The following is a 22,125-nucleotide window of genomic DNA, read 5'->3' on the forward strand; positions in this document are numbered from 1 at the left end:
TATTCGGACGTCACCAGCCCGCTGACTGATCTCACTAAAAAGGGAGCTCCAGACCCGGTCCAGTGGACGGAGCAGTGTCAGCAGGTGTTCACGCAAGTTAAAGCCGCACTTTGTGGGGGGCTGCTTATACATTCACCTGATTTCTCTCTCTCCCTTTTGTTTTACAGACAGATGCTTCAGACAGGGGGCTGGGGGCCGTACTCTCGCAGGTGGTGGAGGGGGAGGAGCGCCCGGTGCTATACATTAGCCGTAAGCTCTCGTTGAGGGAAACTAAGTACAGCACCGTGGAAAAGGAGTGTCTCGCCATCAAGTGGGAGGTCCTCACTCTCCAATACTACCTGTTGGGGCGGGCCTTCACCCTCTGTTCGGATCACGCCCCGCTCCAATGGCTCCACCGCGTGAAAGACACCAAAGCGCGGATCACCCATTGGTATCTAGCTCTTCAGCTGTTTAAGTTCAAGGTGGTCTACAGACCGGGAGAGCAGATGGCTGTCGCCGACTTCCTCTCCAGAAATGGGGGGGGGGAATAACTTATTATTGTAAAGTTGAGAGCAGTGTAGTCATTAAAGAAACCAACCTGTGCGTAGAGCAACCTGCCTCCTCATTTCCACGGAACATCTACAGTCCATCTCTCTTTAGCAGGTCAGGTCTACCCCAAAAACTCTTCCAATTGTCTATAAATCCCATGCTATTCTCCAGACATCACTATATCACTAGAGATAATATTAAAGAGGTGTGTGGACTTGCAAAAACTACGTCATATGCTCTGGCCCCATCCCTGCTCGTCGTGGTGATGAGGTTTATAGTAGATTAGTGTCACTGAATGGCTGGATGTCTGAGTGGTGTCCGGAGAATAGGCGGAGGCGTTGTTGTGGAGGGGGTCAGATGCACATGTCTACCACAGTGTGACATCACAATGTAGAGGAAGTAGAGAACGAGTCGTTTTGCCAGCTTGGTTTAAAAAATTCAACAAAAAACAGAAGTTTTGAGTTCTGAAACTTACTGTGTTTTTGTAGTAAAATGACCTCCAATATGTCAAAATATCAAGGAAAATTTGATTCAACATGTCATGACCTGTTTAAAGATTTTGTGGAGTTTAGTCCATTTGAGACCATCTATTTCATCTGTCACTACATTTCCATTCAAGGTTCTTTTTTTTGTTTTTTGTTTTTTTCTTGAAAAAGGTTTAGCGCATTAAAATGTTTACCAATATAACTGATGGAAATGCAAATTATCGATAAATCGATGTCGACATAATCTTAACTTTAACTTTATTATTTAACTATTTAATTATTTCTTTTTATACACACTTTACAATTAAACAATGATGACTCTTTATAGATATAACAGTTGCATTTTCTGTTAAAGCATGATTTTCTGTAAAGCTGCTTTTGAAACGATGTGTGTTGTGAAAAGCGCTATACAAATAAAAATGACTTGACTTAAGCACATGAATTCTGTGTTGATACTTCAAGTATCTCAAAACAACTTGTTTGGAAAATCTTTGTGATGAGAAAAATGGTATTTAAGCAAAAATCATGACAGAATTGACAGAATTTAGGTTCGGCTTACCTGTACAGAACTGACTGCAAACACAGCTGCGTCATGGGCACTTCCAGGAGTGCCAACATAAATGTCTTGTATCATGCACCTTTCATCGACAGGTACCTGGAGAACAAGGGATTGCCACCCTATGCGATTAATATAAATGCGGTAGCCGTCCATCGGGGGAAGATTGGGGATTTGCTTTGCCATCCAGTGCACCGTAAACCTGTGGCACAAGGCACGGCAAGGAATTATGTGCGCAATTTCATTGGCCTCCGCTGCATTTGGCAGCCTGATATAATGGGGCATCAATTTTTCTCTAATAGCTGTGCACACAGCATATACACATAGATGGAGTTTCTCCCACTACTCTGCACTTGGTGCAGGTTGCCAGCTTGAACAGGACGTTGACATTGCGCTTTTGGGTCTGAATCGGTGGTCAGTGGCATCCTGCAATGGGTGCAACATCAGGACCAATGAATTGGCAAAGCATCTCAAACTTTGCCCTCAAATGTGACATCCTAAAATGTTGCAGCCAGAGACTTTCTGTAAAATATCTTTCCACCACAACCTCCCAGAATGCCCTACTGCGTGGTCTCTCCCAGACCCATAGCCTTCGTCACATAAGGGCACTTACTTGCAGTCCTATCAGTCGAGCAACTGCTCCATTTCCACGTTGTCTTCTGATATTTCCTAACATTGCAATATTTATGACATTAAAATGGCAGTAATCTGGCCAATTTCAATGAAGTGTCTCAATACTCTCTCCATTTTCACATTGCTTTGGGGACATCTGGAATGCAAAAAAGGTATAGAATATGCAATACACACAAAATTCTGTATGGAAACGTCTCAAGGGCAGATTTCTTTTGGGATATACTTAAACTTATGCCAAAAATGTGTTTATTTGTAAGGATGATGTCGTCACATAACACCATTTTTTCTGTAAAAGGCCAATTGGATGGAAACGAGCAGGAGGTGCAAATTTCGCCAAAAAAATGTATGCATTTTCAATTTGTCGATAACAGAACAGTTCAGAAAGTGGATGGAAACTTGATCTGTGTGCACTCCCAAATAAAATGTGCTTTTAGCAGGTAAACGCAATTAATATTTACAGTCTTTCTCTTCCTGTAAAACAGACCAAAAAGATGACTCATCTTGCACTACATAGTTTTGTCCAATCAAATGCTTTCTAGAATGAAAACGTTCCTCCATGTTTCATCTTTACTATTTTGAAGTTGGATATTGTTTCATGATCACAAATGTTTAAATATTTAATATCCTTAAGGCTCAGGTATACTTTGTTTTTCTGCCTTCCGATTCGCCTTGCACACGGTCGAGTGCTTAACCTTTCAGAGTATTCTCTTATGACAGCAGGCAAATATGAGCAGGTTTGACACATGCACACTACAATTGCGTTGAGAATCTTTTAGGACAGTCAGTGTTAGGCGCATGCGCCGACAATACACAGACTGTGATGACTACATTTGCGTCACGCATACTGTGCACGTTCAGATCAGCAACACAGACAACAGTATACTTTGGCCTTTAGTCTTATGTTGTATTTGTTTGTTTTTTTGGCTTAACAAAATGGTTTTACATAAATACTTAAAATATATGTTGGCATGAAACAAGCTATCAAAAGAGATTTTATAAATTTAGGGGATACTTGATTGCATCCATTCTTCTCACAAAAGTCTCCACACACTCATCAACACAGCCTACAGGTATAAGAGCAAATTCTCCCAAATCTCTTCTTGTCTCTATATATATATGTGTGTTGTGTATATGTTTTTTTTTTTTTTTTTTTTTTTTTTCCTCTCACAGACAACATTGGGCAGGACAAGGAACAGGAAGCATGCAGGATCATTTAAAGATGGTTTGTTCTTCACTGTTGTTCCTTAATCATTTTGTTCATCTTGCGTGTCCTGTAACACCTAAAAGCACTTCTATCTGCTGAAAGTATAGAGACACATAAGATATAATCCTGCATTGCTGAATTCCTAATATTATGAAGCTATTTTTAACAGTACATTTTTTACGATATTTGAAATGATCAGTTATGTTATGTATGTCAGAAATACTGTGAATCTTATTTGACTAATTTGTTGACCGATATTTGACCATTTTGAGATTATCTGCTTTGGTTGATACCTCTTCCTTCATTAACAGAATTGTTAGGGGCCGTTCACACAAAGCACTAGATGCAGCACAACAAATGGAATTTAGGTGTCTCAAAGATTTTTCAACTTGACACAGTGTCTTAAAAACACTGCGCTCATGGTATGAGACACTGAAATTGCAGTGAGATGCTTTGCAATGGTTAAAACGTCTGGTGTGAACAGCCCCTTTGTGTTAGTTTCAGATTTTATAGAAAGCGTCGTCAATAAATAATGCATGTTTTTCTGGCTTCAGTACTTTCAGCGAATTGTAAATATTGTGTAAAATAAGTATTCATCTTGTTTAATACTGTATATATGGGTATTATATTGGCCTTCAGCTACTGTTTTCTCTAAATATTGGTATCTGCTGTAAAAAAAAAAACTATCTAAGATCAAATGAAATAATTTTACTCTGCATCTTTTTGAGTCATTTTATGAAATAGGCCCAGTGTCATGCTTATTGTCTTGTGTCGCACACCTTCTTCATCCAGAGCCACGGTTCTACCAGGAGATCAAGGAGCGAGGTCTGAACTCCAGTAACTTGAGTCCAGAGGAGGACGAGTTCACACTGACCGAACCCCCGGAGGAGGACCAGGGCATTGTGGTGAAGAACTACAGGGCAGTGTACATGACGTGGAGTAAACTTCCACAGGTGAGCTATCAGGTGCTGTTGAACACTAACTCACTGTAGACCAGTGACCGGCTATTTTGAAAACGTTTTTAAAGAGATGATAGCTTGTGGTCATGATTTTTTTTTTTCCTGTAAGCAAATTCAAACTCCAAACTCCAAGTCTAAATTACAGAAAGGACGAGTATTGCTTTATTGTTATTGCTACTTTTTTTTTTTTTTTTTTTTTTTACCTTAATCTCAAATACTGTGTTAGTACTGAGTGCATGGACAGATTAAGCACATATTTGTAATGGAGTGTTGCTCCTGGTTTCATACTAGTTTTTAATTATCTCTTTGACTGTTTTATCATATTTCATTCTTAACATAGGTAAAGGAAATGGGCATTTTGGACATCATCTCCCCTGAAGAATGCAAAAGACAAGAAGTGAGTCTTTTCATTGGATAATTTTTTATTTAGTGGTATGCCTCACTTTAACATCACTAACCAAACATGTTTTCTGTTAATGTCCACATTACCTTTTTATATATGGTATGGTATGTTTCTTCATTTTGGGGCTATTTCAGCAAGTAAAATCCAGTAAAAAAAAAAATTCACACTCTCACTAGTTTTTTTTATTTGTCTACTTGCAATGTCCAACAGTGCATGTACATGCATCACAGGAGATTTAGTCATTTTTGTCTTTTTTACTGAAGGTCATTAAATTCCCTCCACAGTGTAATTTGCAGCACATTTCAAATCCTGTATTGTGTTTAATAGAATTCTATGCTGGAAATGAGGCTCATGGAAATGACTTTTTTTTTACGTTTGAAATAACATGGTCGAATCCTGAATGCACACAATTAAGCAATATTTTCATGCTTTAAAAAAAAAATAAATAAAATCTAACATCACGTCATATTTTATCTTAAGCATGCTCTTTACGGACACTTTTGTTGACTTGAAATGACACCACAAATATGGGACAGTCATAATTTTTGAAAAAAATATAGAACAATTCTATACAAACAATAGTGAATTTAAAATAGAAATTTAACATCTAGTTTTAAAATAGATTTCTTATTTAACGCTACCCCCTTAAATTCTTTGGCCAGTTCATGAATAATTTGTTTGATTTTATATGATTTGAAAGAATTAAAAGCACAGTTTCATGTCGAGGTTGATAAGGGTTTTAGAAAGTAATTAGTAATAACTAATGCAATTACTTTTCAGACAGAGTAATTAGTACAGTAATCTAATTACACTGTAGAACATGTAGTTAGTAATTAATTACTTTTTAGAGTAACATACCCAACAATGCTCATGTACTGGTGCTTGTACTCGTAAAAATGCTCAGACACCAAAAAACGATACCATCTGACGTGCGACTGTCATTACGTAAACATTCAGCCCACAAATTCAAGTTACACTATCGGTCAAAAGTTTTTAAACTCATTCTTTATTATAATTTTTTTTCTTCACATTTTAGAATAATAGTAAAGTCATCAAAACTATGGAATAACATAAATGGAACTATAGGAATTATGTTGTGACTAAACAAAATCCAAAATTATATTTTAGCATTTTCAAAGTAGTCACCCTTTGCCTAGAATTTTCAGACATGTACTCTTGACATTTTCTCAACCAACTTCTTGAGGTATCACCCTGGGATGCATTTTTAAACAGTATTGAAGGAGTTCCCATCTATGTTGGGCACTTATTGGCTGCTTTTCTTTATTATTTGGTCCAAGTCATCAATTTCAAAAACTTTTTTTTTAAATAACGTTTTAGTTTTATAATGAAATAAATTAATATGGTGAAACAATTATATTTTTGTCTACAAAACTAATTTCAAACATTTAAGCATATGCCTTCAGATCAAAAGATTTCTAATGATTTTTAATTTGTATGTCCTAATGAGATTATTTACCCGCAAAACCTGCGATTTAATGAGATAAATATACTGTATAGTTTGCATGTAATTCAAATGTGAGTGCTTGTGAATATGTGGAGACAGTGTTGTGCTGACACCAGCTGCTCATACCTTTTAAGGCTCCTCCAAGGCTCATACAGGGAAAACACCATCATGAGCATCGTACGCTCTGTTTGTAGCAGATGACAGTAAACAAACTGCAAATTCACATTGTAGCGTGAGGCACATACAGAGCACATACTTATTTAATTAAAAAGCAGCCTTTTGCGGTTTAATAATCACTTTGAGTCACGTAGCGACCGGCTTTTCCAGAGTGGGAATCTGCTGTCAAAATGTCAGAGCTCCTTGGTCAAAACAACACAGAAACACTCCAAAATGAAAGCTCCATCAAAATTAAAGGTACATGTATAGGAAAAAAGTATGACAGAAATATATCACTACTGTAAAGTTATGTAATATTCACTACTACTACTACTACTACTAATAATAATAATAATAATAAGTCAGTAGTAAATGTATTATACTTACAGTGCATTCATAAAGCATTCAGACCCCTTCATTTTCACATTTTGTTATGTTGCAGCCTTATGTTAAAATGCTTTTAAAAAAAAAAAATATTCTAATTATTCTATAAATCGATTTTGAAAACTTTCAGCCAATTAATCGGTTCTCGGCCTCTCACCACCTTAGATCTCGATATCTGCAAAATCCACTATCGGTCGACCTCTACTAAAAATGCACAGTTGAAGACTCTTATTTTAAAGGAAACATTTAAGTCCAATTCTTTTATCTGATGTATAGAGATCTTTACAACTGCTTGTAACCTTACAAATCAAATCTTTGTATTTTTGCAGGCCATCTTTGAAATCCTTACGTCAGAATATTCCTACCAGCACAATCTGAGCATCCTGGTGCGTCATTTTAAAGACAGTGCGGCTTTGAGGAAGACCATGAATGCAACTGAACACCATCATCTCTTCTCCAACATATCTGTCATCCTGGACGTCAGCAAACGGTACTAAACTAACATCCTCTAAAGTTCTTGAAATTGAATATAGATCATGATATGATGGCTAATGGTCGACTGATCTGTGTTTTTCAGTTGGCAATACTCATGCTGACATCACAGTTATCAGACGATGCCGCTAATCTAAAAATGGCCAAATATCTACAGATTCATTGGCCTGGCTGACATATTAGTCTATCACTAAAGATAGCCCTTGAAATGATTTTATGAAGTTTGGAAAACATATTTTAAAGGAGTTTTCAGAAGTTGGTAGGATTGGCCAACCAATATGGGTTTTCAATGGTCAAAGGTGATGCTAATATCTAGAGCAGTGTGTCCGATAAATTGTATTGCAGAAATGTAACACTTATTTTACAAAAAAAAAATTAAAATACACTAAATCATTAATTAAAGCTGTTAGTAGATCTAATTAACTAATTAACTAGCTAACCAATCACTAACCAACCAACCAAACAACCAACCAATAATTAAAAAAAAACAACCAACCAACCAACAGCTAACTAACCAGCCGACCAGCCATTCAAAAGTTAGTCTAATGGTACGTTTACACGACAGCGATGTACTAAAAAATGGAAACGTTTTTCCTTTGCGTTTTTGAAAAGTTTTGCGTACAGACGACAACGTTGTCAAAACGATCCCCGTTCACCGCGAAAATGACTAAAAACACTGTATTATGCATGCCAGGCCAGTAGTTGGTGATGTCACTTTGTAAAGAAACACTACGTGCCTGCGCACATCAGCATTCTTCCACAGAGCGGTGAATATAAAACAATGAAGATGGAGAAAGCATCAAGCAATTTTGTCTGGACGGACGATGAGGTTGCTTTATTTCTACAATTACTTTGCTGGAGAAGCGTCAATAAACTCAAAATCTTGAGCAGCACAAACACAGGCCTGTAGTCCGCCATTGTAGTTTTGAATGTCTTGCGCATTGTTTTGAAGTACTCGCGCGCATGCCTATAGACTGAACTCTCAAGATTATTCAATAAACTCTGCTCATTTTTACCATCACTTTGTCTCCTGCCTTCTGTATTCCCCTGCTGACTCTTGGGCTGGTAGGAGAGTAAGTTCACATAACAAGCTGTTGATGTTGACTGGTTTTGGATATCAGACAGAACTCTGATATATGGATATCTTCTGACGGAGAGGGAGGTCTTGTGTACATTGGATCTAACATGCAATTTCACTGCCTCATTTTTTCATATTCTAAGCATATAATTGAATATTGTACATGGCATCACATCTCTGTCTATAGGCTATATAAGTGGTAGGTGAATGAATTGCAGGGTAAAGGTACATCAAATAAAATTAAGTAAATAAATAACATTTAAAATACAAATACATTTTTCCCATCTGAATCCATACATTAATTTCAAGATTTTCAAATTGCAGGTTCTGCCTACTGTACAATTTTCACATTCCATACAAAACACTCCAAATGAATAAATTGTTGATTATTGTTATTTGCACAGACACCAGTATTCATATTGATAATTATACATCTCAAATTGATGCCTATCAATCCATCATTCTTTATATAACACGTAATATGCGTGCACATGACGTCATCGTTTTCACAAATTCGCGTTTTTGTATGTTTACACGGAGATGATAATGGCATCGTTTTCAAAAACTTGCACTTTGAAACCCGTTTTCAAAAGTTTGCGTTTTTGGGCCCCAAAACGCCATTGTCGTGTAAATGAACAGCCAAAACGCATACAAAGTTTTCCGTTTTTAGTTGAAAATGTTGTCGTGTAAACCGCCTCTAAATAAACAAGGCTTAACCAACTAAAAACAAACCAACCAACCAACCACTAACTAACCAGCTAACAAAACGACCACTAATTGGCTAACTAACCAATGAAACACCAACCAACCATCCAACCACTAACAAATTAGCTAACCAACCACAAACTACCTAACAAACCACCAACCAACCAACTAACAACCAGCCAACTAACCAACTTACCACCTAACCAATAACTAACCAGTCAACCACCAATCTAGCTATCCAACCACTAACTAACCAATTACCAACTAACAACCAACCAATAACTTGCCAACCAACCAATAACAAGCTAACTAACCACCATCCACTAACAAGCCAACCAACCAACCAACCACCCAACTAACCAACCACAAAATAACTAGCTAACCAAAGAACACCACTAACTAGCTAAATAACATGCTAACTATCTAAACCATGCTAAACATCTATCACAATTTGGGAGGCCTTTAAGTCCATGCTGGAGTGTCCATTAGTTATGAGGGTTTTAGGTCTTCTAAAGCACATACGAAGCAGTATAGCAGTGTGTAAATCCTAGTTCTTTAATGACATTGTTCTAGACTCAATGTAAAGGCTTTCCCAATGATACAACTGTACTATTCTGTGTCCTGCCTCAGGTACTCAGAACTAGTCTGTCTTCTTTTTGTAAGATGTCCTCACAAGCACTGCCATACTGTTAAACACATGATTTCTGTCTTTTAATCTCAGAAAGCTGAGTACACATTCTTAATATTATCTCTATACAGATATAAAATGTGCAGATTTTTGGTATGTAGCATGTATTATTTGTTTCTTCTACTTTCGGATGGAATATCTAAATAATTGTTTGATATGGACGAAATATGTACCAGATTTTCATGGTTTGATTGCACCTGTAAATACACAACTATACTTTGTTATACTGTATCATTTAATGGCAGATTTACTGGTTCAGCACCTTTCTGAGCCAGGTTTAATGTGGGTTCCAAGAGCTGGATGTAGGATTGTGAATGCATTTGACAGGTTTCCAGCAGGCATGATTGCAATATCTGCAGCGATGGACATGTTTAAACAAGCTGGTTGAAATGGTTGAGCAGCCTGCCGCAGCCTGGATTCTTGTTTCTCAAAACGGGGTCTTTCACACATTTACAATGAAACTTTAGACCTTTTTCCCAGAAACTGTGTATGCGTGAATCAAAGTATCATATGTGTCAAAGTAACATCCACATGAATGCCAGGATCCAAGGTTTCCCAGCAGAACATTGCCCAGAGCATCACACTGCCTCTGTCGGCCTGCCTTCTTCCCATGGTGCATCCAGCTGTCATCTCTTCCCCAGGTAAACAACGCACATGCATCTGGCCATCCACATGATCTAACAGAAAACATGATTCATCAGACCAGGCCACTTTGTTCCATTGCTCCATGGTCCAGTTCTGACGCTCACGTGCCAATTGTAGGCACTTTCGGCGGTGGACAGGGGTCAGCATGGGCACTCTGACTGGCCTGCGGCTATGCAGCCCCATACGCAGCAAGCTGCGATGAACTGTGTGTTCTAACACCTTTCTATCATGGCCAGCATTAAGTTTTCCAGCAATTAATTTGTGCAATAGTAGCTCTTCTGTGGGACTGGACCAGACGGGCTAGCCTTTGCTCCCCACACGCATCAGTGAGCCTTGGGCGCCCATGACCCTGTCATCGGTTCACCGGTTGTCCTTCCTTGTACCACTTTTGGTAGGTACTGCATACTGGGAACACCCCACAAGACCTGCCGTTTTGGAGATGCTCTGACCCATTCGTCTAGCCATCACAATTTAGCCATTGTCAAAGTCGCTCAGATTTTTACGCTCGCCCATTTTTCCTGCTCCCAACACATGAAATTCAAGAACTGACTGTTCACTTGCTGCCTAATATATCCCACCCCTTGACAGGTGCCATTGTAATGAGATAATAAATGTTATTCACTTCACCTGTCAGTGGTTTTGATGCTGTAGCATATCTTAGGTCCTGTAACTAGTCCTCAGTTTATTCGCCATTATGTTTTCCATTTTTTTTTCTCACCTTTTTGCCTTCAAAGATCCTGCAGTATGACAAATGCATTTTAATGAAATGAAAGTACAGACAGTATTCCATGTACTCTGTCAATTAAAATGAGCTCATAAAAGCTGCATGCATAATAATTTACTTTTATTGTAAAGTGTTTGACAGAGTGTCCTCAAACAACAACAACAACAACACAAACAGGATGGGGAGCAGCAAAGTCCCATCACATGATGCTTTTCTGCCCCCTGCTGGTGTGGTACCTGTCAGATGCTTTACAAAATCAACAATTTATTTGAAAGTACCATGTAGCCTTTTAGCTAACTTGATGGAAAACGTTTGGAAACAAAATATTTTTCACACATTTCATAAAATGTGTCATGTTTTCAGAATTTAATAAAAAAATATATAATAAAAACTTTTAGGTAAGAAATTAAAATGGGCAAGAAATACTGATTTTGAATTGAATTTTATTTAATTATTAGATTATAGTATAAAAATATGACATTGTATCGAAATTGTCATAGTAGTAGTAAACTGCAGTTGTAAACCAAAAAAATAATAATACATTTAAAAAAGAACCAGCCAATTTCAACTACACTGTGTGATAATAAGTTTTCATTTGTGACAGTTCACTAGCACCAGTACTAACACCTAAAAAATTCAACTTACAGGTAGGACTGTCGTGATTATTGAATGATCGTCAGATCGTGGTTGTTTGATCTAACCGTGGTTAAGATAACTGATATTATTGTGCACTTCAAATTCCAATTACATTTTACACTGAGCGGCACACTTCTGAACCAGTCCGGACCAGGCTTGAAGCGCTGATGCACTTGTCTGCGGAAATCACTCTGGTTTCACTTTAATTTAATGATTGCGTAATGGCAAATGTTATAATTAATATTAATAACAATGGTGTAAATGTAAACTGGACCAAGAGTAAATTTTACCAAAAAAGATTGATATTTTTGATATTTAAATTAATATTTTTCATGCCATTCATAATTTTTAAAGCCTTAAAAGAAATCATATCCCTATTTTATTATGATTCCAAGTTAAATATGAATAAATGACTTCTTCAGGTGTATGAAGTACACATGCACCTTAAGAGGTATGACAATTTTTATAAAAATTAATCGTCATAATCATGAAAGCCCTAAAACAGACAATTAATTGTCAAAATCGCAATTATTTATTTGACAAGTAAAAACGTGAGCCAAATTTCATAATCATGACAGCCCTACATACAGGTCATAAATGGTTTAAGCAGAAACCAATCGGCACACGTAGATTTTTGCCCATTACCTTGATTTCATGCCTGTTCTTACCAATGTAGTGCCGAATTTTGACTCCCTAGTGTTCTTATGTTTAGGGGTAGGGAGCATTAAGGTTAGGGTTGGGTGTAGGGGTGGGCTTTAGGGAAAAGGGCCAGTCAGGTAGCAGGGAGTAAGAATCTGTGGGGCAGTCAGATTTTGGCACAACACCGGCTTGTCCAGTGTGCGCAAGTGTTGTGCGCATGTCTGTTTACATTTTGATGTCAAAAGCAGAGAATATCCGATGATTTCAAATCTCATGGAAACGTGGGTTTCTTACATTGTCGGTTAAGGGTAGACCAATCACAATCAAGTTTTCCAGAGAGCTGTATAATAATGGGTAATCCCAGAGTCATTGGTTTATAAATATGTATAAATGATGTGTAGTATTGTTGTTATAAATAACTCCGATAATTAGTGTAAAATAACACATTTATAACCGTATTTTGTGTTTTTTATGATGGCAAAAATTAGTTTTAATACTAATTTTACGTTTTAATTTTATTTTTGAAAGTTGAATCTGACGTGATTTACAAAATTTACTGTAAAATAACTCGTACATACTCTATATATCTGATGTTTCGTAGGTTTTTCAAGGATCTTGAGAAGCGCCATCACAGACACCCCATTATCCAGGACATCAGTGATATAGAGCAGACTCATTCTACTCAACACTTTGAGCCGTACATCATCTACTGCTCCAATGAGACCTTCCAGCAGTGAACACTGCAGAAATTACTGTAAGCACCAGTAGGAGCACACTTCAGCTACATCACAAGCAGCTAGTGTGCACTGTAAGACACTTTGGATATGAGCTTCTGCTGAATGCATAAATGGTGGTTGAGTTAATAATGAGATAAATGTGATCGTGATATGGGCAAAGACAGCCGCAAGGACAGTCACACCACAGTGTTGTTCCAAAGATGTTATTTATTAGCAGTAAAACAATGTTTGAGCAGAATAAAACCAAAGTCATCCGAAAAACAGCAGGGCAAACAAACAACCTTGCTTCACGTGGTTTGATTCTCCTTACGACTGCCTCGGTCTCTATCAGTGTATGTTGTTTTGTTTGTTTAGTGTGACTAACACTGTGTTTCGTGAGACATTGAAGCAGATAGAAAGTAGTGAAGAGTGTGGTGGTCTGCCCATGATCTCCTTCCTCATCTTACCTATGCAGAGAGTTTCTCGTCTGCCTCTTCTCATGGACGTAAGCTACTCATTCCTTCTTTACCAAGAGCTTTATATTGAGCTTATATTGCCTATATGACATGAGAGCCAAGTCTTACTCCTGAAGTCCAGGGTTCAGTTCCAACCATGCTGTCAATCATTTTCATATTTCTTTTACTCTTCCACTTCTCGACAAACACATGAAGCTATTTTGGAGCGCTTGGTTGAGTTGGGCGGCTCATGCATGCAACACGAGCAGAAATTGTTCTTAAAATCATTCTTGTGTAAATGGTTAAGTTCAATTCAGTGTGAAAGTTTTCAAAAGAATTATTTTGTGAATGATTTGCACAAATTCTTTTTTTTGCTAATGTTTCATGAATGAGGCCCAAGGTGTGTAATTGATGCTTCATCTGTGCTTTATCATTCTCATGCCAGAGACACTTTGCATACAAACAAAACTGCACAGTCAACATTCTCAGTGAAAACATAATTGGGTGTTTCTTTAACTTTGGGCGCTTTCATGTCACAGGGATTGATTTCTTTTAAAACCGAAAGATTCCAACTTTTTCTCTTTGTTATATGAAGGTCATATTGAAACTGAATTGGAACTTTTTACTAGGCATTCTTCATCTATTTTTGGTACTTTTCAAATGCCTTTTTTTTTTTTAATTTTTTTTTTTTTTTTACTGTTTTAGCCTCAACCCAGACTTTCATTCTTAAATTATGAAAATCCATTATAAAAAGACATAATATTGCATGTTTAAAACTATGATAATCTAACCTAAAATTGAAATAAACCATTTCAGTAAACACTGTGTGAAAATGACAATGTCAGAAATGTTGTTTCTGTTATGAAGCCTTAAAGGAATGTTCCGGGTTCAATACAAGTTTAGCTTAATCGACAGCATTTGTGGCATAATGTTGATTACCACAAAAATTTATTTTGACTCTTCCCTCTTTTTATTAAATATATGCAAAAATCGAGTTGCAGTGAGGCACTTACAATGGAAGTGAATGGGGTCCAATTTTTGAACATTAACATACTCATTTTTTCAAGAGTATTTCCACAAGACATATACAATATGCGTGTAAAAAGGATTTTAGTGTGATAAAACCACTTAATCTTTTCTCTGTAAAGTTATATCCAATTTTACAACTTCGTTGCCATGTTGATGTAATGTCAACAAACCCCAAAACCCTAAAATGACTGTAAAAATGACAATTTAAACAACTTTACAGCTCAAATAATACAAGTTTAACAGAATTATTAATTTGTGCTTTTATAACATTTAAGGATTCAAATTTCTGCCTTTTAACCCTCCAAAAATTGTAACCATTCACTTCCATTGTAAGTGCCTCACAGTAACCTAGATTTTTTAAGGACTTTTCCTCTCCTTTTCTTCCCAAATTGGAATGCTCTAAGTCCTCGTGGTGGCATAGTGACTCACCTCAATCCGGGTGGTGGAGGACGAATCTTAGTTGCCTCTGCGTCTGAGACCATCAATCCGCACATCACGTGGCTTGTTGAGCGCGTTACCACGGAGACATAGCGTGTGTGGAGGCTTCATGCTATTCTCCACGGCTTCCATGCACAACTCACCACGTGCCCCATCGAGAGCGAGAATCACACATTATAGCAACCACGAGGAGGTTACCCCATGTGACTCTACTCTCCCTAGCAACCGGGCCAATTTGGTTGCTTAGGAGACCTGGCTGGAGTCACTCAGCACACCCTGGATTCGAACTCGCAACTCCAGGCCTCTGATTTTTGCTTTTTTTTTTAAAGAAAAGGAGGGATGAGTCGAAATACATTTTTGTGGTAATCAACATTGTCACAAATGCTGTCGATTGAGCTTAACTTGCACTGAAACTGGAATATTCCTTTTTCAGTTGTGTATTGTGTTATGTTGACTAGTCCTTAATTCTGCATATCTATACACAAACTGTCTGTCAGAAGACCCCTAAAGAGACAGCTGAATACTTTGCTGCCTGGTGGGCTTTAAAAGCGATCAGTAAGGTGCACTGCGCTCTGCGGATACGTCGCATCATCACCTCATTGCACACACATTTTCAAAATTGACTTGGTAGGTTGTCTAAAATAAATGGGATTACTAGAATAAAAGCCAAAGAAATCTAGTCGATACATATAGTCGACCTCACTAATCAACTAAGACATCCAACAACCATCCTGTTCCACCTCTACTAGCAGCACAAAGGCAAAGAGCATTTCAAAGAGACTAGAATAATATTGGAGGGAAACACAAACTCATGTACTGAAACGGTTGTTCACAGTTGGTCTAAGCCAGTGTCAGATTTTACAGTAACTGAATGGTTTGTTCCTGTCAGTTGGTGAAGAGCTGTAATGATGGAGCACGGAGGATGGAGAGAACAGATGCACACCATCCAGAAACAGATGGAGTTTGGCAAAATCAAGGTACATGTTTGCAGGTTATAGTTGAACTTGTTATATCCTGACTAGAGATGCATTTGGAGATGGCTGTTCATATCTCTGACACACATAAGACAAATTGCTGGACTCGAATCAGTTTTTCCAGAAGAAAATATTTGGATAATGAATTCAACATGACACGGCATTCACAACCCATTTAATTTCCATTATCAGGATAACAGGATATTCAAGGAGAAATATTCAACATGGCAGGACTTTTATTTTTTTGGTGACCCATGCCGACTTCTTGCTGTTTCTTGAAGTGCTGTTTATAATGCTCTGCTTGGTAGAGAACAGTACGCGAGTAGATACACCTGTTCTGGGCTTGCGTTGATAATTAATTAGTCCTGATATTGGGAAACGCTGTTTTGTTTTCTGCTTTAGGAGAGTTTGGTGTTTCTCCAAAGCAACAGAAAACGGCAGCACATATTCAGAGAACGCTTTGGCCAACTCTGTAGTCGTACCAGTGCGATCTATAACAAAAGTTGCAGTGCAGTTTTCCAGTCATGGAAGAGTCATGGAAAATACAAAAAATACCTAAATGTCCTGGAAAATATTTTGGTGAACGTATCCGTCACATACATTCTCTGCTCATCTGCTGTCATCTCTGCTTCGTGCCGATGAAATGGTTCAATTATTGATATAGTACAAAATACGATCTTTTTTCCGTTCCAACATGACCGTTAACCGGAAAACGTTTGAGTGATAAACTTTAGACAACGATGACGGTCGGACCACTGATTGTTTTTTATTTATTTTTTATTCATTCACACCCTGGGTTGGTAGCATGGTGATTTGGCCTTAATACCTCGGGATGTGAATCAATATTAATAATTCAACGACTGGAGTCAGCTTATACCACGATTACCACATGCAGTATGAGGAAAACATGGACAGAATCACAGAATCTAGTATAAAAATGGCATTAGCTGTAAAATGCAGAAAGTGATGAAATATGACATATTTGGATGAATTTAAATTTGGAGGAACACATTAAAATTACCATATGTCCTAGTGTGATAATTAAACTGCAAACGTATGTGATTAAATAAATATATAATATCCAAGTGATTCGCTTAAAAATGAATGTGTAAAGCTGGATGCTCATACACTGGAAACAGCTCATCATGACCATCACGGGTGCTCTTGTGTTTGTGAGATGAGAGAGGAAAGAGCACTCTGAAATGTGCTGCACATACAGACTATGTATTTTTTTAATTAAATCACAGCTTTACTGGGATTAATAATTACATTATGTAGCAAAATGCTTATCTGGAGATGAGAAACTACCGTCAAAAACGCACAGAAACAGCAAAATAAAATCGTGGTTTAAATGGACCCATCACTTGTTGGGCACGGAGAATGTCCTGGAAAATGGTGCTTTGAAAACAGTGGGAACCCTGTCTGAGGGTTTGTCCACATTATTCATGAGAAGGAACGCTTCTATCCAATCACTGCACTGATTCATGTATGAGCTCACATTAGCGGAGAATTCAAACTTATGGACATAATAATAGCTGTTCTGGGCAGGCGCAAGACTTCAAAGGCACTCGGGTAAGAGAAATGCAAGAGGCTTTTACACAAAACACCGATGTGAGATCGAAATCACTCGACAGAATGGACCACAGTCTACAATCGCACCGCAGCGAGCATGTCTGTTGGCCGGCCGCTGTCGCGCTCCAAACATGAAGCAGCTGTGTATGAGGCAGTTCTGTTTAGACGGTGTGTATATTTCATCATGTCAAACATGGACGGGACAACACGGCTTGTTCAAAAACAGAAGACGATGAAAACCGAAAACTCGGTTGGTGTCTTCTTCTTGCTGGCTGAAGAAGAGCTGAGTGCTGGCCGTGTACACTGAAGATCTCAGTATCTTCCTGAAGGCTTTCAGCTACAAGAGCTACTACCTGTTCCTCTTTAATGATGCGCTCATCGTCACCAAGAAAAAGAGGTCAGACTAGTGACGCTCAATTACAACATGGGGCCTCATTCATGAAAATGTTGTAAATATAAAAAAAAAATTGGGAGTAATTTACACGTAAAAAGGATTTCATGTCAGCACACTTTTTTGCATCCTTTACATTGTGCGAACATTTCTGGGGTTTACGCCTACATGGTTTACCAGCATTTTGTCGTCATGACAGTGGAGTTCAAATACTGGATACTTTTACACAGACAAGTGAAAAAGAGGGATGAGACAAATGATGTCAATAGAAAATAACTTGTATTTAATTCAAAACTCTCCTTATAAGAATAAATATCCATGAATTCGTGTGAAGTCTCAAAGCTGTGCTGGTTCTGATGGTAATTTATGCTCTGCTGTTCTCACTTCATTCTCAAGAGTGAAACATCCAATCATCCAAATCTTTTTTGCCGATTTGCAAACTGTTCTATCGTCTTCACTTGTCCCATGATTGATGTACAGCACAGTGTCCCAAAACTCTTGTTTTAATCTCCACTCGTAATGTGATGTTCAGCCATCCCTGTTGTTTGTGTGTTTTGGAATTAGCTTGTCCCTTCCCGTCCTCCCACATTTTTACCAAGGGGGTTTCATGACACTAAGTTTTGCACTAAAATATGCCTTTTGTTCTGTTCTGATACTTGTGTATCAGCCTTTCCCATTGGTGTTGTCTTCTTGCTGGCTGAAGAAGAGCGGAGAGCTGGCTGTGTACACTGAAGATCTCAGTAGCTTCCGGAAGGCTTTCAGCTACGAGTGCCACTACCTGTTCCTCTTTAATGATGTGCTCATTGTCACCAAGAAAAAGAGGTCAGACTAGTGACGCTCAATTACAACTACATTTAATGTACACTCATGGGGCCTCATTCATGAACATTTCATAAATATCTGAAACAATTAGGAGTAATTTACGTGTAAAAAGGAGCTTCAGTATTCAGACCCCTTCATTTTTTTCACATTTTGTTATGTTGCAGCCTTATGTTAAAATGCTTTAAATTATTATTATTATTTTTTTCACATCAATCTACACTCCATACCCCATAATAACACAGCAAAATCTAGATTTTGATAACTTAGAAAATTTATTAAAAAGAAAAAACTGAAATATTACATTGATATAAGTATTCAGACCCTTTGCTATGACACTTGAAATTTAGCTCAGGTGCATCCCATTTCTCTGGACCATCTTTGAGATGTTTCTACACTTTGATTGGAGTCCACCTGTGGCTAATTCAATTGACTGGACATGATTTAGAAAGGCACACACCTGTCTATATAAGGTGTCTCAGCTGAAAATGCATATCAGAGCAAAAACCAAGCCATGAGGTCAAAGGAACTGCCTACAGAGCTCAGAGACTGGATTGTGTCAAGGCACAGATCTGGGGAAGGCTACAAAAACATTTCAGCTGCATCGAAGGTTCCCAAGAGTACAGTGGCCTCCATAATTCTTAAATGGAAGAAGTTTGGAACAACCAGGACTCTTCCTAGAGATGGGAGAAACTTGCAGAAGGACAACAATCACTGTAACACTCCACTGATCTGGGCTTTATGGCAGAGTGTCCAGACGGAAGCCTCTCCTCAGTGCAAGACAAATGAAAGCCCGCTTGGAATTTGCAAAAAAGCACCTAAAGTACTCTGACTATGAGGAACGAGATACTCTGGTCTGATGAAATGAAGATTGAACTGTTTGGCCTCAATTCCAAGCGTCATGTCTGGAGGAAACCAGGCACCGCTCATCACCTGCGCAATACCATCCCAACGGTGAAGCATGGTGGTGGTAGCATCATGCTGTGGGGGTGTTTTTCAGCTGCAGGGAATAGGGGACTGGTCAGGGTTAAAGGAAATCTGAACACAGCAAAATACAGAGATATCTCTGTAATGAAAACCGGGTCCAGAGCGCTCAGGACCTCAGACTGGGCCAAAGGTTCACCTTCCAACAGGACAATGACCCTAAGCACACAGCCAAGACAACTCTGTGAATGTCCTCAAGTGGCCCAGCCAGAGCCCGGACTTGAACCCAATCAAACATCTCTGGAGAGACCTGAAAATGGCTGTCCACTGATGGTCCCATACAACCTGACCGAGCTTGAGATGATCTGCAGAGAAGAATGGCAGAAAATCCCCAAATCCAGTTGTGCAAAGCTTGTCACATCATACCCAAAAAGACGTAAGGCTGTAATAGCTGCCAAAGGTGCTTCAACGAAGTACTGAGTTAAGTGTCTGAATACTTATGTCAATGTGATTTTTCAGTTGTTTTTTTTTATAAATTTGAAACCTTTTCTAAAATGTGGTTTTTAATTTGTCATTATGGGGTATGGAGTGTAGATTGAAATAAATTATTAAAAGCATTTTAGCATAAGGCTGCAACATAAAATGTGAAGAAAAAAAATGAAGGGGTCTGAATACTTTATGAATGCACTGTACATAAGTGCTCTACTACTTAATGGGTCTCAGAGCAGTTATATTAAGGATTATGATGTTGGGAGGTGCATGTATGTATCAGTAACACTACTTATCTAGTGAGGAGATTTATGTGGTGTTGGACTACACCACTGTGGAGAATGTGGAGGTGGAAAAGGAGATGACAGACTCTAAACTCAATCTGAAACTGGTGATGAGTCCAAACAGTGATGGCTGCGCTGAACAGATGATACTCGTACTTACTGACCCTGTCAGTGTTGAGTTATATCACATTAGTCTCCTAAGTATAATGTCGAAGTCTGTAGGCTATACTTTCCAAACATTGTGTATTTCAACATTCATGCTGCCCTGCATACATCAATTACAAACGCCTTACTGTAACCACGATTTTTGCAACTTGTTTATAAGTTATTCATCACCAGTCTTCGTCCAGTACAATGAAAGTGAAAAGTGACTGAAGCTTACAATCAGCCTAACATCTTTTGTGCTCCAAAGAAGAAACTTGCACTCTTTTTAGTTGTACTTCTCTGACATGTTTCATAGGCTGGACAAAGCCTGTTGGGTTGCAGCTTTTTGTGATCTCAAGCAAAACAGCACCACTGGTGAGTCTGATTCAATGCTACACTAAAAATAAGTAAACATCCTTGAATGTAATTAGAATTATTCTCAAACTTAAAGGAATAGTTTAAAGGTAATTTATCATCAAAATCCTGCCTGGGAGCCAATCCCCATTTCTCTAGCTTAGAGCTGTTATCTTCAAGGAATCAAATCATTAACACGTCATTTTTGTTTGGGGGTGGAAGACTTGTCTCAGTATGAAGCTACTAAAGCCTACATGCCAAAAGCACCAGATGAGCTGAGCCTGCAGCAGGCAGAGTCATTGTCCTACAGGAAGTGGAGGGTAAGCATGGAGGCTTAAAAAAAAAAAAAAAAAAAAATTAATCCTCACCCTAATAATGCTCTTCATGTTGTATCAGAATTACTGCAATTGCATCTTCTGACTCAACAGGAAGCTCGAAACAAAACAGATCCATGTGCACTAACTTTGTCGAATTTATGAAAAATGCATAATTCAAATGATAAAATGTGCATTTCAAATTTTAGATGCGTGCCAAGCACTGATGGTGACTAATGTTTTGGGCAGTTACCACAGTACATAACTAATTTAAAGAAACTCTGGTACTGCCAGTATTTTGAAGCTTGATTCACAGGGGTAGTACTTTTTCACCATTATACCACACAACACAAAGTTAAAAAAAAAAAACAAAAAAAAAAACCGTCTATTGAAGCATTTTTCGTTTTCCTTGAGAACATGAATTGGCTTTATCATTTAATGCACTTTTGTTAACCAACAGTTATGTTCTTTTCAATAAACAATAGAACAGTACTTTTTGGATTATATTTGTGTTGCATCTTCCTGTAGACTTGAACAAAAAAAAAAAAAAAAAAAAAAAAATTTAAACACTTGGTTTCTCAGCCATTTTGAGAGCTGTAATGTGCACTTTTGTCAGTACCAGCAAAATACTACACTACATAAATATTGAATAAAGTGCACCAGGTTACACTGGCTATGAAAATATGAGAGGTTGCTACTGGAATACCTTTAACCATTAAGATCACAACTGTCAAGGCGTCGAGAGCTTTCAAAAAAATTCATCAAGTCAGAAACTCAATTACTGCAATACCAACTGGATGTAACTGCACTAAAAATCATGGACTTTATCACCCACTAGTGTG

General features: G+C 38.0%; 1 pseudogene; it reads left to right on the forward strand.

The window, feature by feature from the left end:
* LOC127424574 (rho guanine nucleotide exchange factor 16-like) overlaps positions 1-22,125 on the forward strand; it is a 31,615-nt pseudogene that overhangs the window by 8,837 nt on the left and 653 nt on the right.

The sequence above is a fragment of the Myxocyprinus asiaticus genome, chromosome 33 (assembly GCF_019703515.2).
Source record: "Myxocyprinus asiaticus isolate MX2 ecotype Aquarium Trade chromosome 33, UBuf_Myxa_2, whole genome shotgun sequence".
Taxonomy (NCBI): Eukaryota; Metazoa; Chordata; class Actinopteri; order Cypriniformes; family Catostomidae; genus Myxocyprinus; species Myxocyprinus asiaticus.